Source organism: Equus przewalskii, chromosome 1 (genome assembly GCF_037783145.1).
Source record: "Equus przewalskii isolate Varuska chromosome 1, EquPr2, whole genome shotgun sequence".
NCBI lineage: Eukaryota > Metazoa > Chordata > Mammalia > Perissodactyla > Equidae > Equus > Equus przewalskii.
Genome location: NC_091831.1, coordinates 52,554,851 through 52,574,608, shown reverse-complemented (window position 1 = coordinate 52,574,608; position 19,758 = coordinate 52,554,851). Strand labels below are relative to the sequence as shown.

Here is a 19,758-nt window from a genome sequence, read left to right as displayed (position 1 = left end):
TTCATTCCAGAAGTCTGCATGAACATGACTGTGATATAGAATTCTTGAAGAAAAACCCCAAAAAGGAAGAACTGAAAGAATACTGAACCTGGTCAACAATTAGGTCAAGAGCTGATTGTCAAGAGAAACTGTGAGTGCTTAAAGGAAATGGAGTGATAAGTTTAGTATACTGAAAGAAAATATTGCCAACAAAGAATTCTATATCCAGTGAAAATATCTTTCAGAAAGGAAGCAAAATAAATACATTTCAGACAGTCTAAAACAGATCTGCCACTGGAAAAACCAGTCAAAGAAGTGGTTCAAGCAGAAGGAAAATGATTCCAGATAAAAGCAAGTAGGTGCAGGAAGAAATGAAGAGTGCCAGAGGAGTTATAGGTAAATATAGACATTTTATAAAACAAAACATAGTTGAATAAAAATAGAAAATGTAGATAAATTTTTAAATATTGCCTTTTATAAACAATATTTACTGTGGTCTATAGAGTTTAAATCACAAAAGTGAAATATATGACAGTAATAGCACAATAGGTGACAGAGTAGGTTAGTGGAATTAAACTGGTGTAAGTTGCATTATTTGAGAAATTATTAAAAAGTGTCAGTTAAAGTAGGTAATAATAATTCTAGAATTATATTGTAATCTGTAGGGTAACCACTAAAATAATTATTAAAAAATATATAACTAAAACGTGAATAAAGTAGAATAAATGGAATAATAAAACATTAATCCAAAGTACATTAAAAAAGAAGTAAAGAAACAGAGTAGATAGGATAAATAGATAAATAATCAGATGGTAGACATAAACACATCTGTACCAGTCATTGTATTCAATTGGAATGGACTAAGCCATCCAATTAAAATCCAGTGATGTGGGGCCAGCCCCATGAGCTAGTGGTTAAGTTTAGCGCACTCTGCTTTGGTGGCCCAGGTTTGATTCCTGGGCATGGACCTACACAACTCATTGGTGCCCATGCTGTGGTGGCAACTCACCTCCTCAATATAGGAAGACTGGCAAATGTTTGCTCAAGGCAAATTTTCCTCAGGGAAAAAAAGAGGAAGACTGGCAACAGATGTTAGCTCTGGGCGAATCTTCCTCAGCAAAAAAAAAAAACCAATGATAGGCAGACTAGATAAAAAACAAAATCCAACTATGTGCTGTTTATAAGAGGTGGTATACTTTAATTATGAAAGAGGTTGAAAATAATAGGATGGAAAAGGTAAACTATATGCAAAGACTTCACTAAAAGAAAGTGTAGCTATATGGGTATTATACTATAAATACTCAAGGAAAGAATTACTAGAGATTTAGACAGACATTTCATAATGATAAAATGGTTAATTCAATAAGAAGACATAACAACACTAAGTTTATATGCATTAAGATTAGCTTCAAGGAGTTTAATGCAGAAATTGAAAAGTAAAAGGATATGGATAGAAATTCATAGTCACATTAACATATCTCTTCCATAAACTGATGATACACGTGGACAAAAAAGAGTAAGAGTGTAGTTATTGAAGAACATTATTAAATCAGCTTGGCCTTGTTAACAAATACAGAACATTCCCCACCCTACCCCCAGAAGTATAGAATATACATCATTGTCACTTAGGAAGGTAGTTCATGTACTGGACCATGAAGCAATTCTCCCAAATTAGCTCATAAATGTCAAAGAATTGAATTCCTACAGAGTAAGTTCTGTGGCCACAGTGAAATTACACTAGAAATTGGTAACACAGAGCTTACCATAAAATCTACCAAATAATTTGAAATTAAGCAACACATTTTTAAGTAATCTGTGGTTCAAGGAAGAAATCACAATTTATATTAGAAAATATTATGAAATAAATGAAAACACATTTCACAACTGGTGGTTGGCAGTTAAAGCAGTGGTTAGAGGGAAATTTATAGCTCTTAATTTATGCATTGGAAAAGAAGGTTGAAAATCACTTTCTATTTCAAGATGCTGGAAAACAAACAGCAGATTAATAACCCCAGTGAACGTAGAATGAGGGACATAATAAAAGTAGAAGCAAGTAAAACAAGGCACAAATATACAAAGTGAAAAATCTGAAAGCCAAACAATGGTTATTACTACAGATATTAAAAAGGCAATAGCAGGCTATTATGCACAACTTAATGCCAAAAAATATTTGAAAATTTAGGTGAAATGGATAAATTTCTTAAAAAGGAGATGTTAATAAAATACATGCAAAATGAAATAGAAAATTTGAATAATCCTCTATCTGTGAAGAAGTTTAACCCACAAAGCTTTCCATTCGATAATTCTGGACCCACCTGGCTTTATGGGTGAATTTTTTTCGTGTTTAAGAATAAATATCACAGGGCCTTTTAGAGAACAGAAAAACAGAAAAAATCCTTTCCAGTTCTTTTTATGAGCCAGCCTAACATTGGTAAAACCTGAATATAATACTATAGGAAGGGAAAATTGTAGACTAATATACAGGCGTACCTTGGAGATATTGCATGTTTGGTTCCAGACCACTATAATAAAGTGAATATCTCCATGAAGAGAGTCACGTGAATGTTTTGGTTTCCCAAGGCAAATAAAAGTTATGTTTACACTATAGTCTATTAAGTGTTCATTAGCATTATATCTAGAAAAACAATGTACCTACCTTAATTTAAAAATACTTTATTGCTAAAAAATGCACATCAACATCTGAGCATTCAGTGAGTTGTAATCTTTTTGCTGGTGAAAGATCTTCCCTTGATCTTAATGGCTGCTGACCCAGGTGGCCAAAGGTTGAGGTGGCTGTGGCAATTTCTTAAAATAAGACAACAATAAAGTTTGCCACGTTGATTGACTCTTTGCCGCATTGATTGACTCTTCCTTTCATGAATGATTACTCTGTAGCATGCGATACTGTTTGATAGCATTTTACCCCCTTCTTTCAAAATTGGAATGAATCCTCTCAACCTCTCCCACTGCTTTTCAATAATCTTCATAGCATCTTCACCAGGAGCAGATTCCACCTCAAGACACCACTTTTGCTCATCCATAAGAAGCCACTTCTCATCCAATAAAGTTTTATCATGAGATTGTAGCAATCCCTCAGTTACACGTTTAGGCACCACTTGTAGTTCTCTTGCTGTTTCCGCCATATCTGCAACTACTTCCTCCACTGAAGTCTTGAAACTCTCAAAGTTATGCATGAGGATTGGAATCCCCTTCTTCCAGACTCCCGTTAATGTTGACGTTTTGACCTCTTCCCATGAATTACAAATGTTCTTAATGGCATCTAGAATGGTGAATCCTTTCTAGAATTACTTCAATTTACTTTGCCAGATCCATCAGAGGAGTCACTATCTATGGCAGCTATAGTTGTACTAAATGTATTTCTTCAATAACAAGACTTGAAATTTGAAATTACTGCTTGATCCATGAGCTGCAGAATAGATGTTGTGTTGTTAGCAGGCATGAAAACAATATTAATCTCGTTGTACATTTCCATCAGAGCTCTTGGGTGACCAGGTAGTGTCAACGAGCAGTAATTTGAAAGGAATCATTTTTTTCTGACCAGTAGATCTCAACAATGGGCTTAAAATCTTCAGTAAACTGTGTTGTAAACAGATGTGCTGTCATCCAGGCTTTGTTGTTCCATGTATAGAGCACAGGCAGAGTAGATTTAGCATGATTCTTAGGGGCCCTAGAATTTTCAGAATAGTAAATGAGCATTGGCTTCAACTTCAAGTCACCAGTTGCATTAGTCCCTAACAAGAGAGTCAGCCTGTCCTTTGAAGGTAGGTATTGACTTCTCCTCTCTAGCTGTGAAAGTCCTAGATGGCATCTTCTCCCAATATCAGGCTGTTTCATCTACATTGAAAATCTCTTGTTTAGTGAAGCCACCTTCATGAATTATCTTTGCTAGATCTTCTGGATAACTTGCTGCAGCTTCTACTGATTTACTTTGCACTTTTTTTTTCTCTTTTTTTTTTTTGAGGAAGCTTAGCCCTGAGCTAACATCTGCTGCCAATGCCCCTCTTTTTGCTGAGGAAGACTATCCCTGAGCTAACATCCGTGCCCATTCTCCTCTACTTTGTATGTGTACGCCTACCACACCATGGCTTGCTAAGTGATGCCACGTCCACACCCGAGATCTGAACCAGCGAACCCCAGGTCGCTGAAGCAGAATGTGTGAACTTAACCACTACACCACCAAGCCGGCCCTTACTTTGCACTTTTATGTTATGAAGATGGCTTCTTTCCTTAAACCTATCCAGACCACTAGACTTTCTCCATGTCAGTAATAAGGCTGTTTCACTTTCTTATCGTTTATATGTTCACTGGAGTAGCGTTTTTAATTTCCTTCAAAAACTTTTCCTTTGTACTCACAGCTTGGCTAACTGCTTGATGCAAGGAGCCTAGCTTTCAGCCTGTTTCAGCGTTTGACATGCCCTCTTTACTAAGCTTAATTAATCATTTCTGATTTAAAGTGAGAGGTTCTGATTTTTTATTTAAAATGAGATAGATGTGACTCTTCCTTTCACTTTTAACACTTAGAGCCCACTGTAATGTTATTAATTGGCCTAGTTTCAATATTGTTGTGTCTCAGGGAGTAGGGAGGCCAGAGGACACTGGAGAAAGGTGGGGGAACAACTGGTCAGTGGAGCAGCCAGAACATATACAGTATTTATTGATTAAAATCACCATCTTATATGGACGTGGTTCATGGCACCCAAAAACAATTAAGATCGTAACATCAAAGATCAAAGATCACCATAACAAATATAATAATAATGAAGAAGTTTGAAGCAGTGCGAGAATTACCAAAATGTGACCCAGAAACATAAAGTAAGGAAATACTTTTGGAAAAATGGTTGATAACGCTTGATGCAGGGTTGCTACAAACCTTCAATTTATAAAAAACACAATATCTGTGAAGCGTGATAAAGTGAAGCACAGTAAAATGAGGTATGCCTTTATAGCATGTACATAGATACAAAAACCATAAAAAGGATTACCCATTACAATCTAATAATGTATAAAAAAGTATAATGCATCATGAACAGATGGTTTTATTTCAGAAATTTAAAGCTGGTTTAACATTTGAAAAATTAGCGTAATTTGTTAACAGAACAAAGGAGAAAAACTAATTGATAGAAGCAGAAACATCTTTTCATAAAATTCAATACCTGTTTATGATTTTTTAAAAAAATTCAGCAACACAGGGCCAGTGGCGCAATGGATAACGCGTCTGACTACGGACCAGAAGATTCTAGGTTCAACTCCTAGCTGGCTCGAGGCATGCTTTTGGGGCTGGCCAGGTGGCGCAGTGGTTAAGTTTGCACATTCTGCTTCCTGGCGGCCCGGGCTTTGTGGGTTCAGATCCCGGTGCGGACATGGCACCACTTGGCAAAAGCCATGCTGTGGTAGGCGTCCTACGTATAAAGTGGAGGAAGATGGCCATGGAGGTTAGCTCAGGGCCAGTCTTCCGCAGCAAAAAGAAGGACTGGCAGTAGTTAGCTCAGGGCTAATCTTCCTCTAAGTAAATAAATAAATAAATATTAAAAAATAAAAAATAAAAGTTCAGCAACTTAGGAATAAAGGGAACTCTTTATTCTAATAAAGAATATCGACACAAAATCTTCAGCTTTTAATACATTTAAGTGAAATATTGAATGCTTTTTCACTGACACTGGGAACAAGACAAGAATGTCCAGTGTCATTATTTTCAACAGTCCTCCTTAAATTACTCTACAGGCTGTTGGAGGTTATGTGATTGATATGTTCAAGATTACAATGCTAATGTGAGTAGTACAGTTAGAGATAAAACCAAGGTCTTCTAGCTCTCATTGTTCTTCATGTGATTTTTAGATCTACTATTACATAAAATAGATTGATACTATATAGTATGGTGGATACTGGTGTGTTTATGAGCATTAATTGAAAAACAACTTGTTATAAAATTACGACTTAAAGTTTTATGTGTTTGGAGTTTTAAAGAAGTTGTTGTGCATGTTCATAAGTAAATTTTGTTTTATTATTATTTCAAAGATTATAAGCATTTTTAAATTATAAGATATACTTTCCTGTAATGTGAAATGATTAAATGTAGTTATACAATATTTGTGGTAAAAGGGATCTGAAAAAGTTTAAATTCAGCTGCCTCATTAGGCAGATGAGGAAACTATTCTCTGATTGTATTTCCTGTGCACTCCTCTGCCTTATCATTTTTCTCACATGAAAAAGAAAATTATAGGGGTAATTATTCTTAGGGATTTTAGAAGAGGCAGAGAGGGTGCCTAAGTCGCATTAGCTCACTATGGCCAGAGGCATCTTTCTCTTAGGAACACTAGGATAGGTCTCGTACTAATTTCTCTTGCTCATTAATTTTAAGAACTACTAATTTAAAGCTCCTTTACAACTTAGTACATGCGCATCCTAGATTTATATGACTTTTTCTTTTTTGGGGGGTGGGGAGGGGTGAAGTGAGTTTCTACAAATGCATCTCCAGAAAGCAGAGAAGTCGTCCCCCCCAGAGAAATAAACCAGGATAACAGAAGGGATGATACTTTGAATATAAAGGGCCTGAGGGATAAGTGTAAAATGAGTCACAGCAACGTCAGCAGCACCACTGTGCTCGGCATACTGTTCAGACAGGCTTTAAAGCATATTGTACGACTTTGGGCCAACATCCAAGAGGAACGACCTAGGGATAGAAGCGTCAAGGTGGTAGCAGAGATGAGAGCTAATTAGCTGTCCTTTCCTCTCATTCCAGCTGACTGCAAAAAAGACAGATCTTTCCATTTGACCATTATATCTTTTAACTATAAATCTATTTTCTTAGACAAACTGAGACAACAATGGTATTTTCCTATGCTAAAGTAGAAAAATTCGGTAGAGGAATAGTTCATATTTTTTATATATGAGGGAACTGGAAAATATGGTGGATAGATTTTATAACATATTTAATTTAGTGGTTTTGAATGGCAAGCAGAACTTTAGGCAACCGAATTTAATTCTGCCCTGTTTGCTCAACAGGCACCAACCAGTTCATTGTAGATCTTCTTACCAGAGTTCTTTGTTGCAATAATGAAACCAACTAAGGTCAACTAAGGCAATTTTAAGCAGAAAGGGGAGCTGAATAAAGAACTTTGGAATACAGGATCCCCAGAAAGACTTAAGAACCATGCTTGGTGGTTATGCAGGAACCAGTCTAGCATGCAAAATCAAACCACAAAAGTTCTTCTGTGTTGGACAGAAGCCCTGTAGCAATACTATTGATGCTTATAGTAGCCATACATCTTGGTTTTCCTTGGTAATTATTAAGAGTTCATTTCATTCTCAGAAGTTTCCCAGTTTGGACAGTAAATTACATGATCACTCTTCTGATGTTGAAACATCACTGCCTCTGGAAAGCAGATAAAGATGCTTCTACTTCTAGTACCCTTGCCAGCATCAAGTTCACTTGTCCCTTGATTCTTCCTGTTGGCTTCAGATTCAAATTCTGGGGCAGATTTGTCTGATTGATAGCACTCAGCTAGTAAGGAATCTGGAAATGTATCTGTGTTTTCCAGTTTCTATAGAGAGAGACTGCCTGAACAGGTAGGGGTTTTCCCAAACATAAGAAAGTTTTATAAGCTGGGCAGTCAAAAGAATAACAGATATTGAGTGTATTTTGTTTTATTCTCTCATTTTCTTTCTTTCCTTAGTTAGATACAGTACCATCCTCTTCCTCTTGGGCTGGCTAAACCTATGAGGCACTTGTTAAAGTGATTTGTGTGTCTACTGAGAAAGAATGGTAGTGAAAGTATAGACTAGGTTTTTGTTCTTATACATATATTTTTTTCTGGAAGCAAGGAGACTCCATTGGGATGAAGGAAATATATTCACCCATTCTCACATCTTCATTATGTGAAAAAATAACTTGTCCTTCTACTAAAGATAGAAAATTTAAAACTAAAAAGTCAAAAGATATTTAGCTTTAAAAATTTTTTAAGTTTATGCTGTCCATGTAGTGTCTGTATTCAACCCTTCAGTTTCCCTAACATGATGTTACTGCATCTGGATCTATCGGTAGGACATACTTAAATTTTATCTGAATTATCCTTAAAAAAAAAATGAAACTAAAATCTAGATGATATTCAGATCTTCCCTAAAGAGCTCCAGATAAGTTATTTAGAAATATTATTTCTGTTAAATTTTTTTGGTCTCGAATTTTTGCCTGTATAGGAAGAACACTTGGGTTAGTTGTTAGTTAACATGGAGTTTAGTCACTGCTCTCTTTTGTAAACCTTATGACTTTATATGTCATTTAACCTCTTTCAGTTTTACATGTCCCAATTTCCTCTTGAAGTTGTTATGACTAAGTAATTTATAATGAATGTGGAGGGTTGTTTTAGATTATCAAATACTTTATAAATGTGAAGTGTTTCCTTACTGTAGTAATAAGACCTGTAGAATGTCACCAAATATACCTTCCCTCTGGGAGAATAGGACACATGCCCCTCGCCCATCTGCTTCCTGTTTCTCATGTAGCTAGGAAGAATGAGGGGATCCACATGAGGACACCTCAGGGAACAGGATTGCCACTATAAGGGGATCACTATACAGAACAATGGTGGATTTTCTATGGCTACAAAGCATCTCACTTTAACGGATTTGGAAATTGAGAAGATTAGGGTCTAGTGCAGTGGACACTGATTAGGGATTAGTTCTTCTTGGCTAAGATCCTCTTTATTTGCATTCTTGTATTGTGGGGCTCTTCTTATGTGGGTTTCTCAAGATCTCCTGATATAGAATTTGTGTGAAACCAAGGAGTCATGAGATTGTCTTGATGACAGCATTGAAACACATAGTGTTGAGAACCTTTATGATATTTATCCTCTGTAACCTAAACGTTATCATTCAGATTGTGTTTTTCTTTCTTCTTTTTTATTTGTGCCTTAGATTTTATTAGAGTATCTCAGGAAATAGCTCTAGGGTTTGAGGTGTGGAAGCTAATGGAAAATGAACAGATATATTAGGATTGAAATCTGGGTATGTTAATTTTGAAAATAACATTGCTTTACTTCATTTTATAGCACATTAGACAGGATTTAGTCCTTGACTCTTTATCTCTTTATTTTGTAGTATGTCCATTTATTCGGAGATATATGGATAATTAAAAGAAAGTCTAATAAAATCCTTGGAAGTTCTTTCCAGTCTTCTCAAGACTTATTTCCCAGTTTGAGAGACACATTCTTCCAAAGCTTACTTTCTTTCAGATTTCTTCCTAACATGCCTTCTACTCTTCCCTCCACCAGCAACACATAAAGTTGCCCTTTCCTCCAGATGTCTTATCTGGGAGGAACAATGATTCTTACTCTTAAGGTGATTTAAAAATTTTAGGGGCATATGTGTAATACCATAGTATTTTACCAGATCTTAAAAATGAGGTCAAAAGGCATTATACAGCAACTTGTAACTTGATAAGTACGTAGTTATGTAAACCCAGATGCCTAGATTTTATTTTGCTCTTATATGTTTAATAAAGATGATAAGATGGTTTTAGATACTTGTCTGATAAGAATTTTTTAAAATAAGTAGTCATACTTTGCTTAACAACAAGAAAACATTCTTAGAAATGCGTTGTTAGGCGATTTTGTCATTGTGTGACCATCATAGAGTATACTTACACAAACCTAGATGATAATAGCCTACTGCATACCTGGGCTATGTGGTACTAATCTTATCAGACCACCATCCTATATGCGGTCCGTTGTTGAATGTGTTCTGAAGTGTCGTTAATGCAGTACATGACTGTACAATGGTTCAAATTGTATATCACAGTGAAGATGCCAGATTTAAAGAGGAATTGTATTTGGAATCAAGTTTCCTTTTAACTGACTATTAAGTGGGAAAGTTAGCTTTTTAAAGCATTGCAAAGATCTTTCTTGTATTGCATCGCTCCCCCTCCTAGATCATCACCGTTTTTTGATAGAGTATCCAGATTGGTTGTCTTACAGATTTTATTATCAAGGTTGAAGCTATCAAGAACAGTCTCTGCTAGCAACGTTCAGAGGCGCTTTGTCCTAATGCTATGTCTGACATCCCCTGTGAGGTAGTGTCTCTGTTTTTCTGGGTCAGCTCTTTTTGTGAAGGACTAGAACTCCTTAGCTAGGGAACAAGATTTAAAAACAAAGAAACTGCATTTTTTTTTAAAAAAAAAAAACCTCCTGGATTATAGTCAGCATATATAATCATAGATTATATTAACTTGTGTTCTTTACTATTTTAACTCAAAGAACATAAAATTGATAAAATTTAATTTATTAAAGTGAATGCCAAATTAGATGTATTTTCCTAAATCTAAAAAGAGTAAAGTCTGTCTTTTTTTTAACCTTATTTGAACACAAATTTGTATTCAGAAGGAATAGCAAAGCCCATGTTGCGTTTTCCTTTATTGATCAAAACTTTTGATGCCAAGAACTCAGATTTAATGATACTGGAAAAGTGGTACATGGTAAAGGATGACAGAATATGTCTATTACCTTTTCTTTTTGTTTTTTGAAGATTGGCAGCTGAGCTAATATCTGTTGCCAGTCTTCCTTTCTTTTCTTTTTTTTACCTTCTTCTTCTCCCCGAAATCCCCTAGTATGTAGTCACGTGTTTTAGTTGTAGGTCCTTCTGGTTGTGCTGTGTGGGACGCTGCCTCAGCATGGCCTTGATGAGTGGTGCTGCTTCCGTGACCAGAATCCCAGCTAGCAAAACCCTGGGCCACTGAAGCGGAGCTTGCGAACTAAACTGCTCAGCCATGTCTATTACCTTAAGGGAGCTGTGAATCACTTAAGGTCCTTCTTTGCTTTTTATCAGTACACAAAATAGTCTCTTTTAACAAATTTATTTCTTTAGTTGTCCTGAGAAACAACTTTGTGATGTTATTTTGGTATTTGGCTTCAGAAAACTGTGTCTATCCTCATAAATTAATTTTGCTGGGAAAAATTGTAAGTATTAAAATATCCAAAATTTAACTGAGAGATCACACGAAGGTGAGGCGACACAAGGATTGAAAAACTCTCTTAAGATAAAGTAGTATGTGCTCAAAAAGAGATTGTCAAAAGGCATTTCCTTACTTTTATAGCAGCATAATTGTGTGGTTAATGCTCTTAGATTTCTGCCTCATGATTGTCAGTGGATTGCAACTAAATGGGAAAGTTTTATAGGCAGTCACTGAGCTAACCACAGGATGGTAGTAGCATTTTTACTCAGTGAGATTCAGCCTTTGAGAAAAATTTCTAGAAGCAGTATTTTGCCTTTCTTGTATGCAAGAAAGGAAGTATGGATATTTTGTCTTGCCGTTAAAAATTGTACTATGTGTTACATTATTTTAAAAGATTTATGTCGTACCTTTTAAGGTTGATAGGTTTTCATCATCTACAGATAGAAAATGCTAAGAATCCTAAATCTTGTGAAATGTAATTAAAATATAATTAATGTCATATCAACATTTGTCCATTTGAATTTCTTAAATGTAACCAAAATCAATGTTCAAAGTTATGAATGCTTCAAAATTAAATTAATACAGCCTTCATTTTAGCAAACTTAAAGTATACCTCAAACTGGGTTAGACATTTTTGTATGATTCAGTTTATTAGATATTTATTGGATTGTGTCATATGCTAAGCACATATTATATGCTTGGAATAGAAACATGCAAAGATGTGTATGAATACCCTCAAGACAGGAAAACATTTAGTTTTAGATGAAAATTATTCTGATATTTATGCATTTATATATATGTATGTTGACTATTTCAATTATGTAAACAAAAACTTACATCTAATATGAAACAGCTATGACATTAAACTCTCACCAATAAAACTTGAGAAATAAAGCCAACATATGTCCATAAATATAATATTTGTCATTTATGAAGATGTCTGTATATCTATTTAGAATAAATTTAGGGTAAAAACTTTTTTTCTGGAAGTATTTTGTCTTATTTTTATTATGAACATTTTCAAATATACAAAAAATCAACAGTTATAAACATACTGCCGATTTTTTCACCAGTGCCCTCATATCTGTTTGTTTGTTAGTATTGGCCTAGATATCTCAGTATTTTCATTAGCTTCTTAAAAACCTCAGAATACTTTTTAAAAAACCAACTTTGTTTAAGGACCATTGACCGCAGAATGAAAATCTGAAACTTGGAGTCTTCCACTAGATCTTCCCTTAACTTACTTTGTGATTTAGGACAAATCATTTACCTTTTGTGAGCTGCTTACTTATTTGTAACTTGGAGGTCTACATCTAGCACAAAATTAATTTTTCTAAAGCACTAAAAGGCTTTAGGTACTTGGGAAAATATATATATGTATCTATGTATTTCTCTCTCTCTCATCTGTCTATCTTATGGCAGTGAAGTAACTTTCCATTTGTTCCATCCTTTTAGAAATTGAGTCATAGCAGATGAACTATAGTTATATAGGCTTTATTTAAATTCATGAGGCATGATAGTGGAATGAAGATGAAGCATCTTTTTCTCGAGATGTGTCTGGCCTCCACATATTTTTTGTTTTTTAAAGATTGGCACCTGAGCTAACATCTGTTGCCAGTATTTTTTTTTCTTTCTCCCCAAAGACCCCCAGTACATAGTTGTATATTTTAGTTGTGGATCCTTCTAGTTGTGACATGTGGGATGCCGCCTCAGCATGGCGTGATGAGCAGTACTGTGTCTATGCCCAGGATCCGAACTGGTCAAACCCTGGGCTGCCAAAGTGGAGCGCACTAATTTAACCACTCAGCCACGAGGCCGGCCCCTGGCCTCTAGATATTATTGTATTCTTATAAAATTTGCCCCTTTTCAGATTGGAGGCTCCCTGGCATCTTGATGGAATGTGCTCAGTTGCTAGTTCTCTGATTCCATCTTCTTAACTTCCACTAGTCTAATCCAGACTTTTAGTATTTCAGGAATTACAGGAATGACCTCATAACACTACTGATTGCTAACTAATGAATTGCCAGCATGTTTATTTTTTTTAAACGTAACTTTCACTGTGTTATTACACTTCTCAGAAACTTTGAGATTTCTACCTAGTGCCCTTCCCTGTCAATTACAGACTTCTATCCCTAATTCTCACCTACTCATGTTGCCCATTGTTCTCCCATACGGATTCCTCACAACAAGAAGTATGTTGTACCAGAACATATAATGCTCATATTTGCATCTTTGCCTTCCTGTATATTGCTGTCATCATTTAAAATACTTTTTCATAATTCAGTAAACAACTGTGCATTGGCAAATTTAGCAGTTAATATGTACAAGCTACATGGAATAAGTATAAGTGTGTTGATCTACATAGAATATGTGAATTAAGACATGTTAGAGTGATATGGGGACAACTGTGATATATGGCCTCTAAAAACTTGGAAATGTGATAGTTTTCTGAGATTTAAACTAATAAAATTCATTCTAACAAGGGTTATGCTTAGCTATCTCTGGAATAAGTGAAATATTTTTGAGTAAATTGTTATTATAGTGTAAGTTAACTGCTAGATACTTGAGGGATTTGGGAGATGACACTAAAATGTCTTGAAGTTTAGTAAGCAGATATCTATCGAATCAGTTCTATTTACTTTTATTTAGAGATTGGAAGAGGAGAAGAGAGAGATTAAGTTTAGGCTATAGATATGAAAAGGGAAAGTTCAAAGAGTGAAAAATTACCATTGCCCATTTAAGCAGTATGTGCAATAGAGGATGCCTTATTCTGCTCTAGTGGCTGATTATTCCCCTATTTTCGTCATTTTTGATTATAATTTGATTCCTTAAGTAGCTTTCCTAAGGGAAAGATTGTACTTTTGGTAATCCATGTATTCCACATTGACAGCTAATATTGATCATTTAAAAATAATTAATTTGCATTCTAGTTTATGTATCAGTGTCAATGACTTTAATAAGTCTGTCCCTAAGAGGAAGATGTAGTCTTAGTGTGCTTACAAAAACAGATTTCTGAGTTTGTAACATTGAGAATTACACTGTGTATATGCATCTTGGTCATTTTGCCAGGATAAAGGCCACCCATGATGGCGTTAGGTAGATAACCAGATGGAAGTACATGGTAAAAACAAGTGTTTGATTTGTACTGAAGCAATCCAAGGATTTTATGACTCTGACAATATACAGTCTAACTCGAAGTCTGTCTCAAGGCCTAATTCAACTTCTGTCTCTTCTATTAAACTTTCTCTGATTAGACTTACATGTACTGATTACCCAATATAAAATACCACCCTGAAAATCTCCAGTCTCCCTAAAATGCTGTATTTTTCTCTAAAGCACTTAATTACCATCTGGCATACCTGTTTGTTTCCTTGTTTATTGTAAGCTTCAGTAGGTAGAGATTTTGTTAATATACTGCTGTATCTCCTTTGCCATTACCAGCGTCTGGCACATATCAGGCTCTTGAAAAATATTTGTTGAATGAATGAATTTAATTCTGGATCTCCCTTTCCTCTGGGCTTCTCTGTTTATATGTTGTGGTCAATATAAAATAATTTAAGTTTTGTGGTGTTTGATGTTTATAAATCTGTTCTCTACCACCACCAGAAGCTTTTCAGGGTCGGGGGCGCCCTATTTTGTCCTACTACCTCCCCCACAGAGTCTTTGTATGCTTGATAGTTGAATTTGGGCTCTTAATTCAGATAGGACGTGAGTTTGAGTTTGGGTCAGTCATTTACTTAGTTTTTTGAAATTAGATAACTTTTCTGAACATTGATTTCTCCATCTGTTATGTGCTAAAAATGACATTGTTTTAAGGACATTCTCGATAGTGTTATTTGAGAACATACAAGATAGGTTATTTGAAAATTGAGAGACTGCATCACATGGTCCCTGGTATCTAGTAAGCTCAATAAAATTTAGCCATTGCTATTATTTATATTATGAAAGCATTGATTAATTCATTTCTTTTTATTTGTTTCTATTATTATAATAATTTTCAAAAAGAAAAAAACCAGATACCCATCATTTTATTTTATATCATATCTAAGTATGCCATGGGTATATGAGAGGTTATTTTTAGTTTTCTGTTTGTAGCCTTCCTTATTGTGCTCTTATCAGTGTCATTCCTGTTTTATAAATGTATAACATTGTTTTCCAACTTGTACTTCAGGACACACCAGTCCTATCTCTAGGCTTAATTAGTTAGTTGTAGCCAGCAAGCTTTCCCTGTGTTTTGGCTTTGGCACCTGTCCTTCATGACTATGAGGGCAGTTTTCTTGCCTTTCACGCTCTCACCCCAACCCTGCTTGAGTCTTGCCCAAGTAGCCATTACAAGCCTATTCTCTCTTCTGTATTCTTTGCTCAGTATTTTCTAATTTTCATATATATGTGATTTTTTCATATATATAATATATTTTTCAGAGCCCTCCTTCTCTGCTAGGAATCTCACACCAGTATTTGTGACTGGATATGGAAACATTTAATATATTCTGTTCTCTCAACTGTGCTGTGACAAACTTAGAAATTTTTAACAGTTCCAATAAATGTAAAAGTTTAGGAATCACTAATCTACCCTAACTTTAAATTCCTGTAATTTGTAGTTTAGAATCTAGCAACTATAAAATCTTCATACTTAAGTGGTGGGAGTCCCCTTCTCCTATGCCATTTTCCCTCTCTTGCTCCCGGAATACTACAAGTTGGCATATACCTCCTAGGTAAGAGATTGGAGGGAGGTTCTTTCTTGTAGAAATTCAAATTTTCCAGAGGGAAAAATACTCTGACATTTGAGAGTTCTTCACTAAAACAATCAGCACTTAATCATCCTTCCGGCGAAGCTGACACCCACTCATTTTCTAGTTAGATTTTTCATTCCTCGCTTATGTAAATTAATAGCTGAGGAGTGTTCAATATTTGAGGAAAGCCTCCCAACATGAGAGAAAACAAGCATGTAGGGGGAAAACGGCATGCAAGAAACTTCAAGGAACAGTTTTGAAAGCTTAAGGGGGAAAAAAAATCCTCTAATATTCTCAAACATGAGAAAATATTTTACCATTAAAAAGAATGTATTGGTTCTGGAGCCAACCCTGTGGTTAAGTTCAAGTGCTCTACTTTGGCAGCACAGGAGTTCACCAGTCTGGATCCTGGGCGTGGACCTAGCACCTCTCATCAAGCCATGCTGAGACAGTGTCCCACATAGCAGAGCCAGAAGGACCTACAGCTAGAATATACAACTTTGCACTGGGTGGCTTTGGGGAGAAAAAGAAGGAAAAAAGAAAGATTGGCAACAAATGTTGTCTCAGGTGTCAATCTTAAAAATAGATATATATATAAATATATTCCTCAAAGGAAAAAAAATCCAGATTCATCAAAAGATGTTTAAGTAGCATGACTATTGGCTGTCTCACCTAAGATCAGTTTCAACAGTTATAAGAGAAAACTTAAGGTTCAGGACATAAAGTGAGAAATGTCTAAGATGCTGAAAAAGGGACTGTTTTGAACTAGTATGTAGGATGGGAGCTTTGTTTTAGACCTGGAGGCATGCTGCTTTGGTTATGGGAGGAAAATATAAGAAAAGAACTATTGGAGTTCTGCTCTTGCTTCTTCCCTTTGAACCAAAGTTGCCTAACTTCTCCGTACCTGCAATGTCTCAGAACTCTGGTCCAGGTATCCTGAGGAATTTAAATCAGGATGGTGCCCTTTGCTTCTTAGGGAATGAGAAATATGGACTCTTGCTTCCTCACCTCATGCCCACTAATTTACTAGTACTAATAAATTAAGTCTAATGGGAATTTCCCTTTCATGACATTTTTTCCATGTGAACTAAGAGTGAAGCTCCCTTCCCAAGGAATTATTTTTTTTTTGAGAAAAGGAGAAAGATTGACTAGGTCATGACCAATCTAGGTAGTTTTCTGCTACCTAGAACTCTCCACCTTAGATGTCTTCTACCTCAATCTCCTGAGCTCACTGGGGCTGACAGAGACTGTGATCTGGCATTCTCCCATATACGTTGCTTGAGTGAGTTTTCTTAGAAGAAAACAAGCACAGGGCCAAAATAATAAGACTTTCCAAAGAAAAGATAAATAATGTACTGGGTTACAGATTCCGTTAGTAGTAGAAGTATAAAAAGAGACAGATGAAGAATATAAAATTATCCTAATACATTTGCTAAAATATTTAGGGGAAGAAATATATTAACAATATGAAATAAGGTATAAAAGAGAAAAAGAGAATTATTCAATATAAAAAAACTAAATAGCAGAAATGAGTACAAAAAATAGGATGAGTAACAGAATGAATCTGAAGAAGAAAACAGTTAATTGGAAGATTAACTGAGATTTTTCTCACAGAAAAAAAAGGCAGAAAGGATAAGGAAATAGAAAATATAGAATAAAAATTGAGTGACACTGAGGACAAAAAATAAAGCTACTAACATGCAGATGATAGGAATTTCAGGAAAGGAGGAAAATTAAAAAGTGGAGAAGAAAATATTTGAAGGAATAAAGGGTATGGATTTTCCAGAATTAGAAAGGGCGGGAGGGAGGGATGAGTACAGAGAGTCAAGGGAGAGATAAAGGAGAACCCACAACACACATTAAAGTTAAATGTTAAACTACCAAAGAGACAGAAAAATCTAAAACCTTCCGGAGATAGGAAGGAACAAAGTCATAAGGAAATGAGGAATTAGGTTGACATCAGTTTTTCAACAGCAAGTCTGAATGGAAGCAGAAAATGCATTAGTATTTTCAAAACTTTGAAGGGAAAGAACTTGGAATTTTTTATCCAGCCAAACTGTCGTTCAAATATAAATGCATAATAAAAACTGTTATCATGCATTTTAGTCTCAGAAGGTCTGCTACATAAATTAACATATTAAAAATAGCTTTAGATGAAATACTGAAATGAGCAAATTCAGAAAAATGCTGAAAGGGATATATGAAATAAAGGTAATGAAGTACCTTGGTAAAACTTCTTTTCTTCCTTAAAAAAATATAGCTAAGTCCAAAGAATAGAGAAAATATGTTCATACTTATCCTGAATTAAAATTCTAGGTTAGTACTTTTCAAATTATCTGTGTTGAAAGAACATATTAAAAATTTTTCTAAGTTTCAGACCTAACATTTATACATCATAAATAATCATAAACATTGATGTCCCAGCGATATCAAATTGGTATAAAAATTTTCAGTTCTCAGTTCCTGTACTTTGTGGGCAAGTAACAGACACTTTAAATGGACAAACTGTCAATAGAAACAGATATAATGCAGAAATGAAGGAAGTGGCAGATGAAGACATTAAAACAATATTATAAGTATATTCTATATACACAAGAATTTAAGGGAAACGTGAACATAGGAAAAATATAAGATATAAAAAAGAACTAAACATTTAGAGATGAAAAATACAATAATTGAAATGAAAAATTAACTAAATGGGCTTAGCATCATATTAGACATAACAAAAGATTAGTGACCTTAATGTAATAATAGAAACCATGCAAAATGAAGCACAGAGAGAAAAGGATGGAAAAAAAAAAAATAGAGTCTTAGTGACCTGTGGAATGATATCAAACATTCTAACATATGCGTAATTGGAGTTCCAGCAAAGGGGCAGCTAGCAAAAATATTTGATGAAATTATGTCCAGAAACTTTACATATTTGGAAGAACATTATAAACAAGCAGATTCATGAAGAATCAAAGAATCACAAACAAGATTAAGAAAAATGAAAATACAGACCAAAGCACATCATAATAAATTCCTGAAAACCAGTGATAAAGAGAAAATAGTATAAGCCACAAGTGAAAAAAACCAGATTACCTTCAGAGAAACAAATATAAGAATGATTGAAGACTTTGTGTCAGACAATTTTCAAGCCAAAAGGCAATGGAATGGCATCTTAAAGTACTGAAAGAAAACTCTCAACCTGGAATTCTTTATACAGAAAGCATAACCTTCAGAGTAAACAGAAATAAAGACTCTTAGGCAAACAGAAGCTGAGTGGATTCATCATTAGCAGACGTGAACTACTAGAAGTGTTAAGGGTCTTTTAGCAGAAGAAAAATGATACCAGATGAAAACTTGAATCTACACAAAGGAATGAAGCCTGTCATAAATGATTAATTTGTTGGAAAACATAGGAGATTTTTTAGAGCCTTTTAGTGTTTTCAGTTCTTTAGTTTCTTTAAAAGGCCTTTGAATGTTTAAAACCAGAATAATCTGTTGGTTTACAAATATGTAAAATTAAGGTGCATAGTAACATTAGCACAAAGGACACAAAAGAGGAATGGAAGTATACTGTTGTAAGAATCCTACGTTATAGATGAAATGTGGTATATTATTTGAAGGTAGCCTGTAATAAATTAATGGTGCTGATTTTAAACCCTAGAGCAACCACTGAAAATAGTAAAGAGATGTGGTAACTAAGTCATTAATGAAGATAAAAACAAATATTAAAAAATACTTGATCCCAAGGAGGGGGAAAAAAGAGCAAATGGACAAATACAAATCAAATAACCGTATGGCAGATTTAAACTTGAACAAATAAATATTTACAATAAATATACGCTGCCCAAATACCCCAATTAAATTGCAAAAATTGTTAGATAGAAGCTAAAGCAAACCTCAACTATATGCCATCTAAGAACAAACTGCATTAAATATAAAGATACTGATAGATTAAAAAAGTAAAAGCATGAAAAAAGATAGGCTCTACAAGCACTAATTAAAACAAAAGTGTAGAGGATATATTAATGTCAGAATAAGTACACTTCAGAACAAGGAATAGATAGACTACAGACTCAAAAATTTTCTAGCTAG

The 19,758-nt window shown here is 34.8% G+C and overlaps 1 protein-coding gene and 1 non-coding gene across 10 annotated transcripts in view; both read left to right on the top strand.

Annotated features, from left to right (window-relative positions):
- Window positions 1–19,758, top strand: part of JMJD1C (jumonji domain containing 1C) — a 346,491-nt gene that overhangs the window by 205,723 nt on the left and 121,010 nt on the right. The gene's annotated exons all lie outside the window — the stretch shown is intronic.
- TRNAR-ACG (transfer RNA arginine (anticodon ACG)) lies at window positions 5,189–5,261 on the top strand. The gene has a single exon. It is a non-coding gene; the product is annotated as a tRNA-Arg (tRNA).